The 14,829-nt window shown below is 42.1% G+C and overlaps 1 protein-coding gene across 6 annotated transcripts in view; it reads right to left on the bottom strand.

Annotated features, from left to right (window-relative positions):
* plekhf1 (pleckstrin homology domain containing, family F (with FYVE domain) member 1) overlaps positions 1-14,829 on the bottom strand; it is a 29,952-nt gene extending 15,123 nt beyond the window's left edge. For 2 of the 6 annotated variants that reach the window (XM_059992944.1, XM_059992948.1), the window contains exon 1: positions 14,255-14,390. The gene's annotated coding sequence lies outside the window, so the exon portion shown is untranslated. Of the gene's footprint in view, positions 1-1,080; positions 1,193-14,254; positions 14,391-14,814 lie in introns of those variants that run through there. The other 4 variants (XM_059992945.1, XM_059992946.1, XM_059992947.1 and 1 more) reach the window with 4 other exon arrangements.

The following is a 14,829-nucleotide window of genomic DNA, read 5'->3' as shown; positions in this document are numbered from 1 at the left end:
ACAAAGTCCCTTTGCATCTCTGCATTCCCCCCATCTATAATAGTCTGCCCATTTATTTCTTCCATCAAAGTGCATGACCATACACTTTCCAACATTGTATTTCATTTGCCATTTCTTTGCCCATCCCCCTAAACTATCTAAGTCTATCTGCAGGCTCTCTGTTTCCTCAACACTACCCACTCCTCCACCTATCTTTGTATCATCAGCAAATTTTGCCAGAAATCCATTAATCCCATAGTCCAAATCATTGACATACATCTAAAAAGCAGCCGTCCCAACACAGACCCCTGTGGAACTACACTGATAACCGGCAGCCAGCCAGAGTAGGATCCCTTTATTCCCACTCTCTGCCTTCTGCCAATGCTCCATGCATGCTAGTAACTCCCCTGTAATTTCATGGGCTCTTATCTTGCTAAGCAGCCTCATGTGCAGCACCTTCTTAAATGTCTTCTGAAAATCCAAGTACACCACATCTACTGCATCTCCTCTGTCTACCCTACTTGAAAGTTCCTCAAAGAATTGAGTAAGTTTGTCAGGCAGGATTTTCCTTTCAGGAAACCATGCTGGCTTTGGCCTATCTTGTCATGTGCCTCCAGTACTCTGTAATCTCATGCCTAACAATCAATTCCAACAACTTCCCAGCTACTGATGTCAGGCTAACAGGTCTATAGTTTCCTTCCCGCTGCCTCCCACCCTTCTTAAATAGCAGAGTAGCATTTGCAATTTTCCAGTCATCTGGTACAATGCCAGAATCTACTGATTCTTGAAAAATCATCGGTAATGCCTCTGCAATCTCTCCAGCTACTTCCTTCAGAACCTTATGATGAGGTTCAGGCACATATTCCAGGAGTAAGGGGAGAAAATACCAACCTAAATTTTCAGGCTACAAAGACAGCTGCATTGCTTCTGCTCTAAAGGGACCACTCTTTGGGCTGGGATAAATCGATTAAGGATGGAAAGAGTTGTGGAGGGTGTGCTGTCATGCGACAAGATTGCTTTAAGCATTTGAATGTCTCATTAGACGCATCCCCCTCCCTCATTTGTTGAGCTGATCGGAGAAGTAAGAGTGGAGGAACTTACAATGGAGGAGTGGGAGGCTACCAACTGCAGGGTCAAGTCCTCAGCTGTAGCCTCTGTCGCTAAAGTGTCCTCTGATGCCACTCAAGTGTTCTCTGATGATGTAGTGAAAAATCTGCAAGCCAAGGTGTTTTGGTTGATGTCGGTTAGTGCTGCCACCAAACATAACAGGCCCAATAGGAAAGCTGACACACCTGTAGGACGTATTAAACATGGGCTGCTACTGACAGGGGTCACTTGATGAGAGAAGTGACTAGTACTTTGTTACAACTGTGGTGAGGAAGGAGTGTGAAGGACAGGAAAACCTTTGGTAAGTAACCCAATGGTTATTTAAACAGAAAAGGAATTTGGGAAACTTTGGAGAGAGCCAGTAAGAGGAATGGTTTGACATCTCAGAGAAAACACATTCCAATTAATGTATCAAGGAAAACACTAAAGTGCAGAACACTTTTCCTGAAAGCTTAGTGGGACCAAGCTTGACTGTATCCAAATGGGTTGAGACTGTTTATGCTAGAGCCATAATTGACACAGGTTCTTAGGTTACTACTCTACAGATCACTTTACAACCGATATTTGACGCATTTACCATTGATGCCCTAGAAATCTGGGGCCTTAGTACTGATGATTACCCATATGAATAGTTACTTGTCATTGCAGCTGGAGTTCTCAGAAGCAGATGTTGGAGTAGCTAAAGCCCTTGATAATCTAGGGTTCGTCTGTCCAGATCCAGCTGAAAATCATGAAGCTTCCATTATTGTGGAAATCATTGTGAGAAGGCTCAGGGGAGCCTGCAAGGAGAGAAACGGAGGGAATTTTTTGAAAACCTTGTCCATTCACTAAGAGTTCAGAGCTGTTTTTGACAAGGGGCAAGTTCCTTCTAAGCAGGATGATGAGCATAAATAAGGAACTATGTGGTATATTCAGCCAAAACTGGTGTGTTAGGTCCTGGGGAAGTAGCTAGAGTGACGGGAATCCCCAAAATTCCCCAGTATGCCTGATGACAAGGATTTCTTGGTGGATCCAGAGGATCATGAAGAGGAGTCACGCTTACTTGCTTGGGTGCTGGTGAGACCTGAGCTGCAGAAACCATTGGCTGTACATGTAAACAGGATGACAGTGATTGTCAGGAACACCTTGGAAAGAGAGGTCACTGTCAGAGATGGGATGCCAATGGCACATCTTTTCCCAGTGGCCGTAATGCCCAGTTTCCAGTGAGAAAACTGGGAGAGAGACAATCTCCTGGATTAGAAAGTTTAAAAGCCAAGTCAGTCAACTTTGGTAACTCCTCGGTATCCAGGGGATGGAAAAGGAGACTAATGGAGAAGATGCTGGGTTTGAAGATGTCTTTTCCACTGACGAGTTTGATGTGGGTTACTCCAAGCATACTTGTCACAACATCTGAGTGACAGTGTACATCCCTTTCAGAGAAAGGTCTCGATGATTAGCACCAGTGGAGGTGGAAGATGTTCGGCAGCTTCTGCTGAAACTGAAGGAAACTCGAATTAACACTGAGTCAAGGAGTCCCTATGTGTCATCCATAGTGGTGGTGAGGAAGAAGAATGGGAAGGTACAAAGGTGTGTTGAGGATCGGACACTGAATCCACATACGGTCCCTGACCAATATACTGTTCCTCAGATCAAGGATGTATTGGCCTGCCTGAGTGGAGCAAAGTGGTTCAGTGTGCTGGACCTCAACAGTGAGTATTATCAGATACACATGAATGAAGCCAATAAAGAGAAGACAGCATTTATATGTTCATTTGGATTCTTTCAGTTTGAAAGAATGCCCCAGGTCATATCAGGAGCATAGGCTACTTTCCAACTTGTCATGGAGAAGATAGTTATGGACATGAATTTGCATGAGGTACTGGTGTACTTGGATGATGTCATAGCGTTCAGGTCCATACTGGAGGAGCATGAGTCGAGACTACTGAATGTGCTAAACCACTTAGACACTGAAGTGTTAAAACTGTCACTGGACAAGGGCCAATTCCGTGAGACATCAGTCTACTAAGTCAGGCACATAGTCTCAGGGAATGGAGTAGTTACTGATCTGTCAAAGATAGATGTGGTGACCACATGGACAAGGCCCAAAACAAGTGAGAGTCCTATGCTCATTCCTTGGATTCTGTGGGTCCTACTGGAGAGTTGTGAAGGACTACTCCAAAGTAAGCCACCTTTGAATCAGCTTCTGTCTGGTTACCCTGCCATAGGGAAGAAAGTGAGAACGAAAGGGGAAGAAGATAAAGTTCATCTTTGCCCTTCGGAGCCTTTCGGAGAAAGATGGGATGCAAAATGTGAAAAGGCCTTTCTGATACTGAAAGAATTGCTGACTAAAGCACCTACGTTGGCCTCGGCAAACCGCTCATTGCTGTATGTACTGCATACCGACACCAGCCGTGAGGGTTTAGGGAGTGTTCTATATCAGGACCTGGGCAAAGGGTTGAAACCTATTGTATTTGTCAGAAAGAGTCTGACACCCTCCAAACGAAACTACCCTATGCACAAACTGGAGTTTCTGGCATTGAAGTGGGCTGTGATGGTGATTATCTACAGGTGGCCCTGCTTTTGGAACATTATCTTTACGACAACTTGCTGTTACGAAAGACTTACATTAGTACCTGTTTTCGCTAACCAAAGAGGATTTTCACTTTTACGAAAAAAAGACACCCGCTTTATACGTGTGTTTACTCTGAGAAAGACTACAATGGCTGTGAAGCCTTGTGCGGGCAGTTGTTTGCGCACGCGTGTACGTGCACACACATGGGCATAAGTATGCATGTACGTGCTGATATTTTTTCTCCAAATCGATTTTGGCTCACTGCCTTCCCGAGTTTGATAAGTGAAACTACCTACCTACCATATTTCTACTTTATATAGGGTGTAAATTTATCATATAATTCCTGCTTTTACTATATGTTAGTGTTATTTTTAGGTTTTATGTGTTATTTGCTTTGATTTGGTAGGTTTTTTTTGGGTCTGGGAACGCTCAACAATTTTTCCCTTATAAATTAATGGTAATTGCTTCTTCGCTTTATGACATTTCGGATTACAAACGGTTTCATTGGAACACTCTACCTTCGGATTGCGGGGGAAACCTGTATATGGTGCCAAGTTCGAAGTGAGGATGGACAACAATTCATTGGCTTATATCCTGACCTCGGTGAGGTTGAATGCCATAGGTCATCATTGGTCTGCTTATGATTTCAGCCTGAAGTATCGGCCGGAGGGCCGGAACATTGGTGTAGATGTGTTGTCCCGACATTTGTATGAGGTGCTGGATATGGATGGAGAGTGGGAGTGTTCTTGCCTCTGGTGTTAAAGCAATGTGCCAGTTTTCGACAGTGGGGAAATCAGTGGCAAGGCTTGGGCATGATAGAGCTGTGGATCATTTGGGAGCTTCTGGTTGTGCCATTCCACAAGCTTATTGCAACTTGACCGCTTTGGATACAAAGCAGTTGCCCACCTTGAGCCCTGCAGAATTGGCAGCAGCCCAGTGAAACAATACTTGTATAGATGCTATTTGGTCATCTGTTGCAGAAGGGGAGATGGCCCAAGCTGAAAAGATGAAACAGCCTTCCATACCCCTATTGATAAGAGAATGGGACAAACTGGAGTTGAGGAACCAAGTTTTATACAGGGCCACATCTCTTCCTGACAGACCACGGTGTTCCCAGTTGGTTTTGCATGAGAAACATCGGAGGATTGTGTTGAAATCACTTCATGATGATTCAGGTCATTTGTGGTTTGATCTGAGACCTACAGATTGATCCGAGATTGGTTCTATTGGCTCCGAATGAAGCCTGAGGTTCAAGAGTACTGTAAGTCGTGCATCTGATGTATTTGGAGGAAGGCACAGCCTACGAGTGTTGCTCCATTATCTTATTTAGTGCAGGACCACTTGATTTAGTGTGTATGGATTTCCTTTCCATAGAACCTGATTCCAGCAACACTGCGAATGTCTTGGTCATCACTGATCACTACACCAGATATGCTCAAGCCTTCCCCACAAAGGATTAGAGGGCATCCACAGTTGTCAAGCTGTTATGGGAGAAGTATTTTGTTCATTATGGTCTTCCAAGAGGAGTACAGAGTGACCAGAGAAGGGCTTGTGAGAGTTGGGTCAAACATGAGTTACTGAGCATGCTCAGAGTCGAGAAATTGAGGACCACACCCTATCACCCTTTGGGAAATCCCCAGCCTAAAAAGTTCAATTGGACATTGTTAAGACATACTTGGAACTCTTGATATCAACAAAAAAGAACAAATGGACTCAGCATATTGAGCTTTTTTCTCCACTGCTACAACTGTACACAGAATGAAGTTATCGGATACTCACCATACTATTTGATGTTCGGGTGTGAAGTGAGATTATCTGTAGATCTCTGTTTTGGAGCTAGAAGTGAAGCCTTGCCACAGAAGATGTGTCTCAAGTATGTGCCTGACATAAGAACTGCAAAAGGCTTATGAGCTAGCAGCAGTTTCTGCTACCAAGCAGAATCAAAGAAACAAAAGGAGATATGACAAAGGGTCTCGGCCCGAAACGTCAACAGCGCTTCTCCCTATAGATGCTGCCTGGCCTGCTGTGTCCACCAGCATTTTGTGTGTGTTGTTGTTTGAATTTCCAGCATTCACAGATTTCCTCGTACATGATCAAAGGATTAGGTTCTCTGAACTGATGCCTGGAGACAGAGTTTTAATAAGAAATTTGGTGCTACCAGCGAAGCATAAGTTGGCCGACTGTCGGGTGTCTATGCCTTATACTGTATAATAGGGAGCCAGATGCTATATGTGCCAGTTTTCCAGGTGAAGCCAGAATATGGAAATGGTCTGATCAAAATTCTCCATCAGAATCACCTTTTTCCCCTAGAGCAGGAGATAAGTATAGACCCAGATCCTGACATGGAGCCTACACTTAGGAGGAGAACTCTGCACAGGAGGAGGAGAATAGAAAAGCAATCAGTGGAAAGAACCAAAATGGACGGAACCACTGAATGCTTTGTGGACTCAGGATGAGGAACTAGGTTTGTGGTTTATGTTACCTTACGCAAACTCCCTAAGAATTGATGAAGAGATTCTTGAATCTCCCAACACTGACTCAGATGTAATAGGGAGCACTAGTAGTGGACGGGGAGAGGCATCTCAAAGTAGACAGAAAAGGTCACAAAGAGTGGCTGAAGCTGAAGTTGAGATGAGGAACTCAGAGAGTCAGGAAACCCCCGGATAGGCTGCCATATGACACACCAGGGAAACAGAGCGTTCTCACCCCCTAGTGAGATATGTTATTGCCATTTACAATTAGGCTGAGGGTTTTGAAATCATGGAATTTATTTGAATACTGTGTTATTAATAATGGTTTGATAACTTCCAAAGTCACGAGGACATGGCTATTTTTGATAGTGGTGGGGGGTGGGGTGGTAGAATGTTACGCCCTGGCTAAGATTCTACTACTAGTGCTGTGGTATGTTTCATTTAAAAGGTTTCTGTAAAAGCAGTGTGTCTTGCTGGTAGAATGTTTTGGCTTCGGCTAAAGATAAGGAGCTATGATGTTCAATTTAGGAATGTTGTGTCAGTCAATCAGGATGGTGGATTTGAGAGAAGGTGTGAGATATGTTACTGCCATTTATAAATGGGCTGAGGGTTTTGAAATCACGGAATTCATTTGAATATTATCACCATTACCCACAGCACTGAATTATCATCACCAATCACAGGTAAAATTTTCTATCATTGATTCCTTTTTCTTGCAAAACGTGCTGTGAGTAATGGTGATACCCAGCTTTTGGAAAATATGAGATCCGACGCCATGTGTACGTTTAGACTGTTTTTATCTGTAATGGGCCCTTTCTTCACTTTTAAAATTTTCTTTCTTTTAATAATTGTTTGATAAGCTGAAATTAGTAAATCAACTTTTAAAATAAATGTATGCGGTGTATATTCTATTATTTCTTGTCGACTGATAATTGTGTATGGGCAGTATGTACAGCGCATTCGCTCAAATTGAGATTTCTTTAATTGGAAAATCACGACGTTCCTGTTTGGTTGTGCCCCAAATCGTACCAATCCTAGACGTATATTGTTTGTGAAAGGTAGCCTTCACACCGCTAAGTCATGTGGCTGTTAACAGAGCCAGCTAATGAGCCAAATCTGCATACAAACCCAGTGAGGGACTACATACAAACTTCCAAACAGTCATAAAGATGCGATCTACAAATTACAAAAGGAGATAGAAAATACTTGTAAAAGGGCAATGTAAAATGTAAAATTTTACCATTGTAAAATGGTTGTGGGTGATTTCAATATTCAGGTAGAGTAGGGAAATCAGTTTGGTGCTGGATCCCAAGTGGGGGAATTTCTAGAATGCCTTTGAGATGGCTCTTAAGAGCAGCTCATGGTTGAGCCCACTAGGGGATCAGCTACTCTGGATTGGGTGTTGTGCAATGAACTGGAATTGATTAGAGAGCTCAAAGTAAAGGAACTCTTTGGGGACAGTGGTTACATATAATTGAAATCACCCTGCAATTTGAGAAGGAGCAGCTAAAGTAGGATGCATCAGCATTACAGGGGAGTGAGGAGAACAACAGAGGCATGAGACAGGAACTGTAAAAGATTGATTGGAAGGGGACACGGACAGTAGAGCAGCAACGGCTGGAATTTCTGGGAGCAATTTGGAAACACAGGATAGATACATCCCAAAGAAAAAGGACTCTAAAGGCAGGATGACAAAACCGTGGCTGACAATAGAAGTCAAGGTCAACATAAAAGATAAAGAGGGCATATAATAGAATAAATATTAGTGGGGTTAGAGGATTGGTAAGTTTTTTAAAACCAACAGAAAGAAAAGATGGAATACAAAGGTAAGCTAGCCAGTAATATTAAAGAGCATACAAAAGTTTCTTCACGTACAAGAAGTGTAAAAGAGAGGCAAGAGTAAATACTGGACTGCTGGAAAATGATACTGGAGAGGTAGGAATGTGGGACAAGGAAATGGTGGATGAACTGAATAAGTATTTTACATCAGTCTTCACTATGGAAGACACTAACAGTAAGCCTGAAGTTTGAAGAATGTCAGGAGGCAGAAGTGACTGAAGTTGCCATTACTAGGGAGAAGATGCTTGGCAAACTGAAAGGTCTGAAGGTAGATAAATTACCTGAACCAGATGCTCTACACCCCAGGGTTCTGAAAGAGGTGGCTGAGAAGCATTAGTAATGACCTTTCAAGAATCAATGGATTCTGGCTTGGTTCTGGAAGACTGGAAAATTGAAAATGTCACTCCATTCTTCAAAAAGTAGGTGGGTCAGAAGAAAGGTAATTATAGACCAATTAGCCTGACCTCAAATGTGGAAGATAGTGCAGTCGAGCGTTAAGGATGTGGTTTTGGGGCACTTGGTAGCACATGAAAAAATAGGCCATTGTCAGCATGGTTTCTCACGGGAAAATCTTGCCTGACAAAACTGTTGGAATTATTTGAAGAAATAACAAGTAGTATAGGCAAAGGAGAATCAATGGATGTTGTGTACTTGCATTTTCAGAAGGTGTTTTACAAGCTGCCGCACATGTTAACAGGTTAAGAGGCCATGGTTATACAGGAAAGATACCAGCATGGATCGACCAATGGTTGATTGGCCTTTTAAAGGGAGCCTTTTCTGACTGGTTGCTGGTGTCTGGTAGTGTTCCACAGAGGTCTGTGTTGGGACTACTTCTTTTTACGTCAATGATTTGGATGGTGGAATTGATGACTTTGTGGCCAGGTTTGTTGATGATACAAAGATAGGTGGAGGTGCAAGTAGATTTGAGGAAGCAGAGAGGCTACAGACGGATTTAGATTAGAAGAACAGGCAAAGACGTGGCAGATGGAATACAAAGTCAGGGCAAATATAGTCATGCACATTGATAGAAGAAATAAAAGCACTGGCTATTTCCTAAATAGAGAGAAAATTCAAAAATCTGAGGCACAAAGGGATTTGGGAGTCCTCATGCAGTATCCCCTAAAGGTTAATTGGCAGGTGAGTCGGTGGTGAGGAAGGAAAATGCAATGTTAGTCTTCATTTCGAGAGGACTAGAATATAAAAATAAGGATGTAATGTTTGGCTTTATAAAGCACTGGCTCGACCTCACAGAGTATTGTGAGCAGTTTTCGGCCCTTATCTAAGAAAGGATGTGCTGACATTGGAGGGGGTTCAAAGGAGGTTCATGAAAATGATTCTGGAATTGAAAGGCTCATCAAATGTGTAGTGTTTGATGGCTCTGGACCTGTATTCACTGGAATCCAGAAGAATGAGGAAGACATAGAAACCTATCGAATGGTGAAAGACTAAACAGAGGGATATAAAGAGGATGTTTCCTGTGATAGGGGAGTCCAAGACCTGAGGACACATCCTCACAATAGAATGACATTTAGAACGGAGATAAGGAGGAATTTTTTTAGCCAGAGAGTGATGAATCTGTGGAATTTGTGCCACATGGAGCTGTGGAGGCCAAGTGTTGGGTATAGTTAAGGCAGAGATTGATATATTCTTGATTAGTTAGGACATGAAGGGATACAAGGAGAAGGCAGGAGATTGGGGTTGGAAGGGAAATGGGTCAGCCATGATGGAATTGTGGAGCAGGCTCAATGGGCCAAATGACCTAATTCTGTTCCTGAATCTTATGGTCTTATATGCAGTCAGTAGCTGCTTTATTATGGAGGAGCAATTCAATGAATAAAAGCATGCAAACATAGTCAACAAGCATCAGAATGTGAAAGAAATGTGATCTAAGTGACTGTCACCGTAGAATGATTGTTGGTGCCAGATGGGGTGATTTGTGTATCTCAGAATCACTAATCTCCTGGGATTTTCATACACAACAGTCTCTAGAGTTTACAGAGATTGGTGCAACAAACAAAACAGTGAGTGGCCGTTCTGTGAGCAAAAACGCCTTGTTAATGAGAGGGGTCAGGGAGTACGGCCAGACCGGTTCAAGTTGACAGGAAAGCGAGATTAACTCAAATAACCATGTGGTGTGCAGAAGACCATCCCTGAATGCACATGTCAAACTTTTAAGTGGATGTGCTACAGCAGCAAAAGACCACACTAGGTTCCATTCCTGTACCGAATAAAATTGCCACTGAGTGTGATGAAATGAATATTTGTTACAAGTAATTTTAACCAAAAATAGTTCTGCAGTCTATGACTTTAGGGAAGGTCAGCTGTTAGACTTAGTACTAGGCATATTTACTTTCAGCTTTTGGAAATGATCTGATTATATTTTTATGCTTCTATACTACATCCATGGACAACACCAGAACTGACCTTGGATCGCTGGAGCTGGAGCTATCAAATAGCCGCCCAACCTGCCACTTGGATCAAGGATCTGGTAAAACCAAACTGATTACAGTCCAACTACAACACTGACATTCACCAGATCGTACTGGCCACATCTGGAGCACAAACTTACAGTCCTACAGATGGGATGTTGTCAGATCTTATAACTTGAGCTATGGCCAGAATTTTAAGTCATTTCTTGATATCATGTAGAATGAATCAAGTTGGGTGAAGTTGGGTTTATGTGACAGTGCGGATCCCAGGAAGTAGACAAAATGGATCATTGAATTGATGTCTCTGGTGGCAAGCAATTGGGTTGTTGGTAGAACAATAATAGGCAATGCATCCAAATTATTGCTAACCCAAGCTCCACATGTCTAGTTGCAGTTCATGTGACCTCTGCACTGGAAACTAAGATAGACAGACCAAGAATTTTCCATTCTTCATTCTTAATGTTCATTGAGATACCAACTATTCACAATAGCTCAGCATCAGTGGTTTAGGATAGAAAGGGAGATCATTCCTAGGTTATAGCAGAATTAAGAGGCATTAGGTAGAAACAAGTAAAAGTAGACAGTGGAGGGATATGGACCATGCATGGAAAGATAAGTTTTTTCGAAGTTTGTGCAGATTTGGCATGTCATCAAAAACATTGACAGTTCTCTATATAGTCACTGTGGAGAGTATCCTGACTGGTTGTATCAGAGCCTCATATGAATGCACCAATGCCTAGGAATGGAAAATTCTACAATAGTAATGGATACAGGCCAGTCCATCACAAGCAACATCTCCCCCTCCACCCCCATTCTTTGAGCACATTTACAGGGAGCACTGCCACACGAAAGCAGCATCCATTATCAAGGGCACCTATCATCCGAGCCATGCTCTCTTCTCACTATTTCCATTGGGCAGGAGGTACAGAGGCCTTAGGTCCCACACCACCAAATCCAGGAACAGCTATTACTCTACAACCATCAGGCTCCAGAACCCACTGAACTGATCTGCCTCCACAACCTATCGAGTCACTTTCAAGGATTCTTCAACTCTTGTTCTCAGTATTATTGATTTACTTCTTTTTATTATTGCATGACTAATCTTCTTTTGCACATTGGTTGTTTTCAGCATTTGTTATTTACAGTTTTTCATAAATTCAATTGCATTTCTTTATTTTCCCATGAATGCCTGCAAGAAAGTGAATCTCATTCAGCATCACCCAACAGGTCAGGCAGCATCTATGGCGATGACTGAACAGTCAATGATTCAGGCGGAGTTGCTTCATCAGAACTGGAGGGTGGTGGGGATGGGGAAGGGGAAGGAGTACAAGCTAGACCTGTTGAGATCCTCTGGCATTTTGTGTGTGATTTTGTTTGGATTTCCAGCACCTGCAGAATTTCTCATGTTTATTACTGTATCTGCAAATCTGTCGTGGGGTGGGGTGGGCGTCTATTGTACCTGGCTTCATTTTTCTCCTTCTAGCTTGTACTGCTTTTCCTCCATCCCCCTCCCAAACTTCTTATTCTTGCTTCTCCCCTTCCTTTCCAGTCTTGATGAATGCTCTCTGCCCAAAGCATTGAATATTCATTTCCATAGATGCAGCCTGACCTGCTGAGTTCCTCCAGCATCTTGTGTGTGTTGCATTTAATTCTCCCTACTTCTGCACCTGGTTTCAATCATTTTTCTCTGTCACAGAATCATAGATTTGCCATAGCAGTTGGCTCTCTGCCATTCCTCTCCTTTCGCACTCATTAGTCTTATTTGTTAAGGGGATAAATGGTTGTTTCCATTATTCACGACAGTCCCAGATGACTGAATCGCCTTGCTACATTCTTAAAAGCCATGACATCCAGTACATTACTGCGCAACAAGGGTGTAGAAAGAAGTCTAAACAAGAACATTTACTATGAAATTCAACACTCAAAGAGGATATGTCCCATAACATCAAAATGAAGATTAATTTAATCCTTTTAATTGTTGCATGAACAAATAATACATTCTCTGAAATAATCTCTAATCATGAAGTTTGTCCAAATATTGTCCCAGTTCTATATTGCCAAGTATGAAAGCAAACCAAACTATTTCTTACTGAGTGCTTACTGGTCATAGAGTCATAGATCACTACAGCACAGAAACAGACCCTTCGGCCCATCTAGACCACGCCAAATTGTTATTCTGTCTTGCCATGTCAAACCGCATGTGGATCACAGCCCCCATGCTTACCCAGACTGTTGCAAGTGAACTTGTGTCCACCACACCACTTCTGTTGGCAACACAACCTTCTGAGTGAAGAAGCTCTCCCTCAGGTTCCCTTAAATATTTCACCTTTCACCCTTAACCTATAACTTCTAGTTCTAGTCTCAGTTAAAAAAAAGCTTGTGTGCATTTATCCTACTTATGCCTCTTATAATTTTGCAGACCTATATCAAATTTCCCCTCACTTTCAAGGGGAAAAATGTCATAACATATTCAACCTTCCCCTACAACTTAGGTCCCAGCAACATCCTTGTAAATTTCTCTCTACTTTTTCAATCTTACTGATATTTTTCTTGTAGCTAGGTAACCCAAACTGCACATAATACTCCAAATTGGCCTTACTAATGTCTCATACAACTTCAACATAGCATCGCAACTCAATACTCTGATTTTATGCCAAAAGCTCTCCATACAACCCTGTCTACCTGTGACACCCTTTTCATGGAATTATGGAACTTTATGCCCAGATCCCTCTGTTCTGCCACACTCTTCAGTGCCTTTCTGATCACTAAGTCCTAACCCTGGTTTATCCTGCCAAAGTGCAACACCTCACACTTGCCTGCATTAAATTCCATCTTCAGTTTTTCCAGACTATTTTTCCAGTTGGTCCAGATTCTGCTGCAAGCTATGGCAGCTTTTCTCACTGTCCACTACACCGGCAATCTTGGTGTAATCCGCAAATTTGCTGATCTAGTTTTCTACATTATCAACCAGATCGTTGCTATAGATGACAAACAAGGGCCCCAGCTCTGATCCCTGTGGCACATCACTAGTCACAAGCCTCCAGTCAGAGAGGCAACCATCTGCTACAAATTTTTGACTACTCCCGCAAAGTTAGTCTTGAATTCAATTTACTATGTCATCCTCAATGGCAAGCAACTGAACCTTCTTGATCAGCCTCCCATGCAGGACCTTGTCAAAGCCTTGCTAAAGTCCATGCACACAATGTCTTCTTTTCCATGCCTTGTTGTCATAAATTTTCCTGGGAACCACCTCAAAAACACTCTGTAAGATTGGTTAGACACAACCTATCATACACAAAGCCATGTTAATTATCCCTAATCAGAACCTATCTATCCAAATACTTATATATCTAGTCACTTAGAATACCTTTCACTAATTTACCCACTAATGGGTAAAGCTCAAGCTCAGCACTATACAATTTCCCACCTGATTCTTAAGAGCCTTTTATAAAACAGTGGAACAACTTTAGATATCCTCTGGTGTTCCAGCACCTCACCCATGCTTAAAATGTTTTAAATACCTCTGCCAGGCCCCCTGCAATTTCTGTATGAGGTCCAAAGGGGATTTTGTTAGGCCCTGTGGGTTTATCCATCCTAATTTGCCCCACCCTAAAGATTATTTTCACTTAAGTGAAGTGCAAAAGAATGGAATTTTTTATTTCCCCATTGCAGCCTTGCCTGAAAGGCCACAAAGCACCACGGCTATTTCTGTTTCAAATCAATTTAATATGCTAGAGGGGAACATTCCCAGGTTCAAGGTGCTGCAAGCCGGGTATTTAATCTGTGTGAGTCCAGCCAAGCACTAATATGAAATACTAAGCTGACTAATTTCAGCAATACTTAAAAATTGAATGAAATGTTTAAAAAGAAACACGTACCTGTTTTGTGATGAAAATATTCTGCTTGTTCCTGCAATCAGCCTTCACGCTATTGCACAGAGCAGAAAGGTTGGTTGAGTAATGTTTGTTTTACTGCGTTTCTGTTAACACAAGAGTGCTCAGGAAGGAAGGAAGGAAATGCAAAGCTGGATTTAAAAAAAATAAGCCATACACTTTTCCCCTCCCGTTTGTATCTTACAATACAAGAAATCTGCAATGCCATAAGATCTATTTGATAATCAGGATTTTGGTTCTGTAAGTTTGAGTTTTTTATCGACTGCAACTGATCTTTTGCCAGGATTATTAAATCAGCTCTATAACAAGTGTCAGAAAAATTATTAAACAGGCAGACTGCTGAACATAAAAGGACTTGGGTAAGGTAGGGATGAATAACCTAAAAAGAGTAACAATCATTCATGCAACTTCGAAAAAGCCATCTTTGCCTTTTATTTCCTCCAATGCCTCCTTCATTGCAAAACCTTTGTAGCGTTTCACTGTAGAAATGATGTCTCCACTCCAACTACTACGAAATCCAAAGCCCACAAGCAGGTCTTACTTACTTCGGTTGGAATGTT

This window comes from Hypanus sabinus, chromosome 17 (genome assembly GCF_030144855.1).
Source record: "Hypanus sabinus isolate sHypSab1 chromosome 17, sHypSab1.hap1, whole genome shotgun sequence".
NCBI lineage: Eukaryota > Metazoa > Chordata > Chondrichthyes > Myliobatiformes > Dasyatidae > Hypanus > Hypanus sabinus.
The sequence above is the reverse complement of the archived record's forward strand: the minus strand, read 5'-3'. Positions and strand labels throughout refer to the sequence as shown.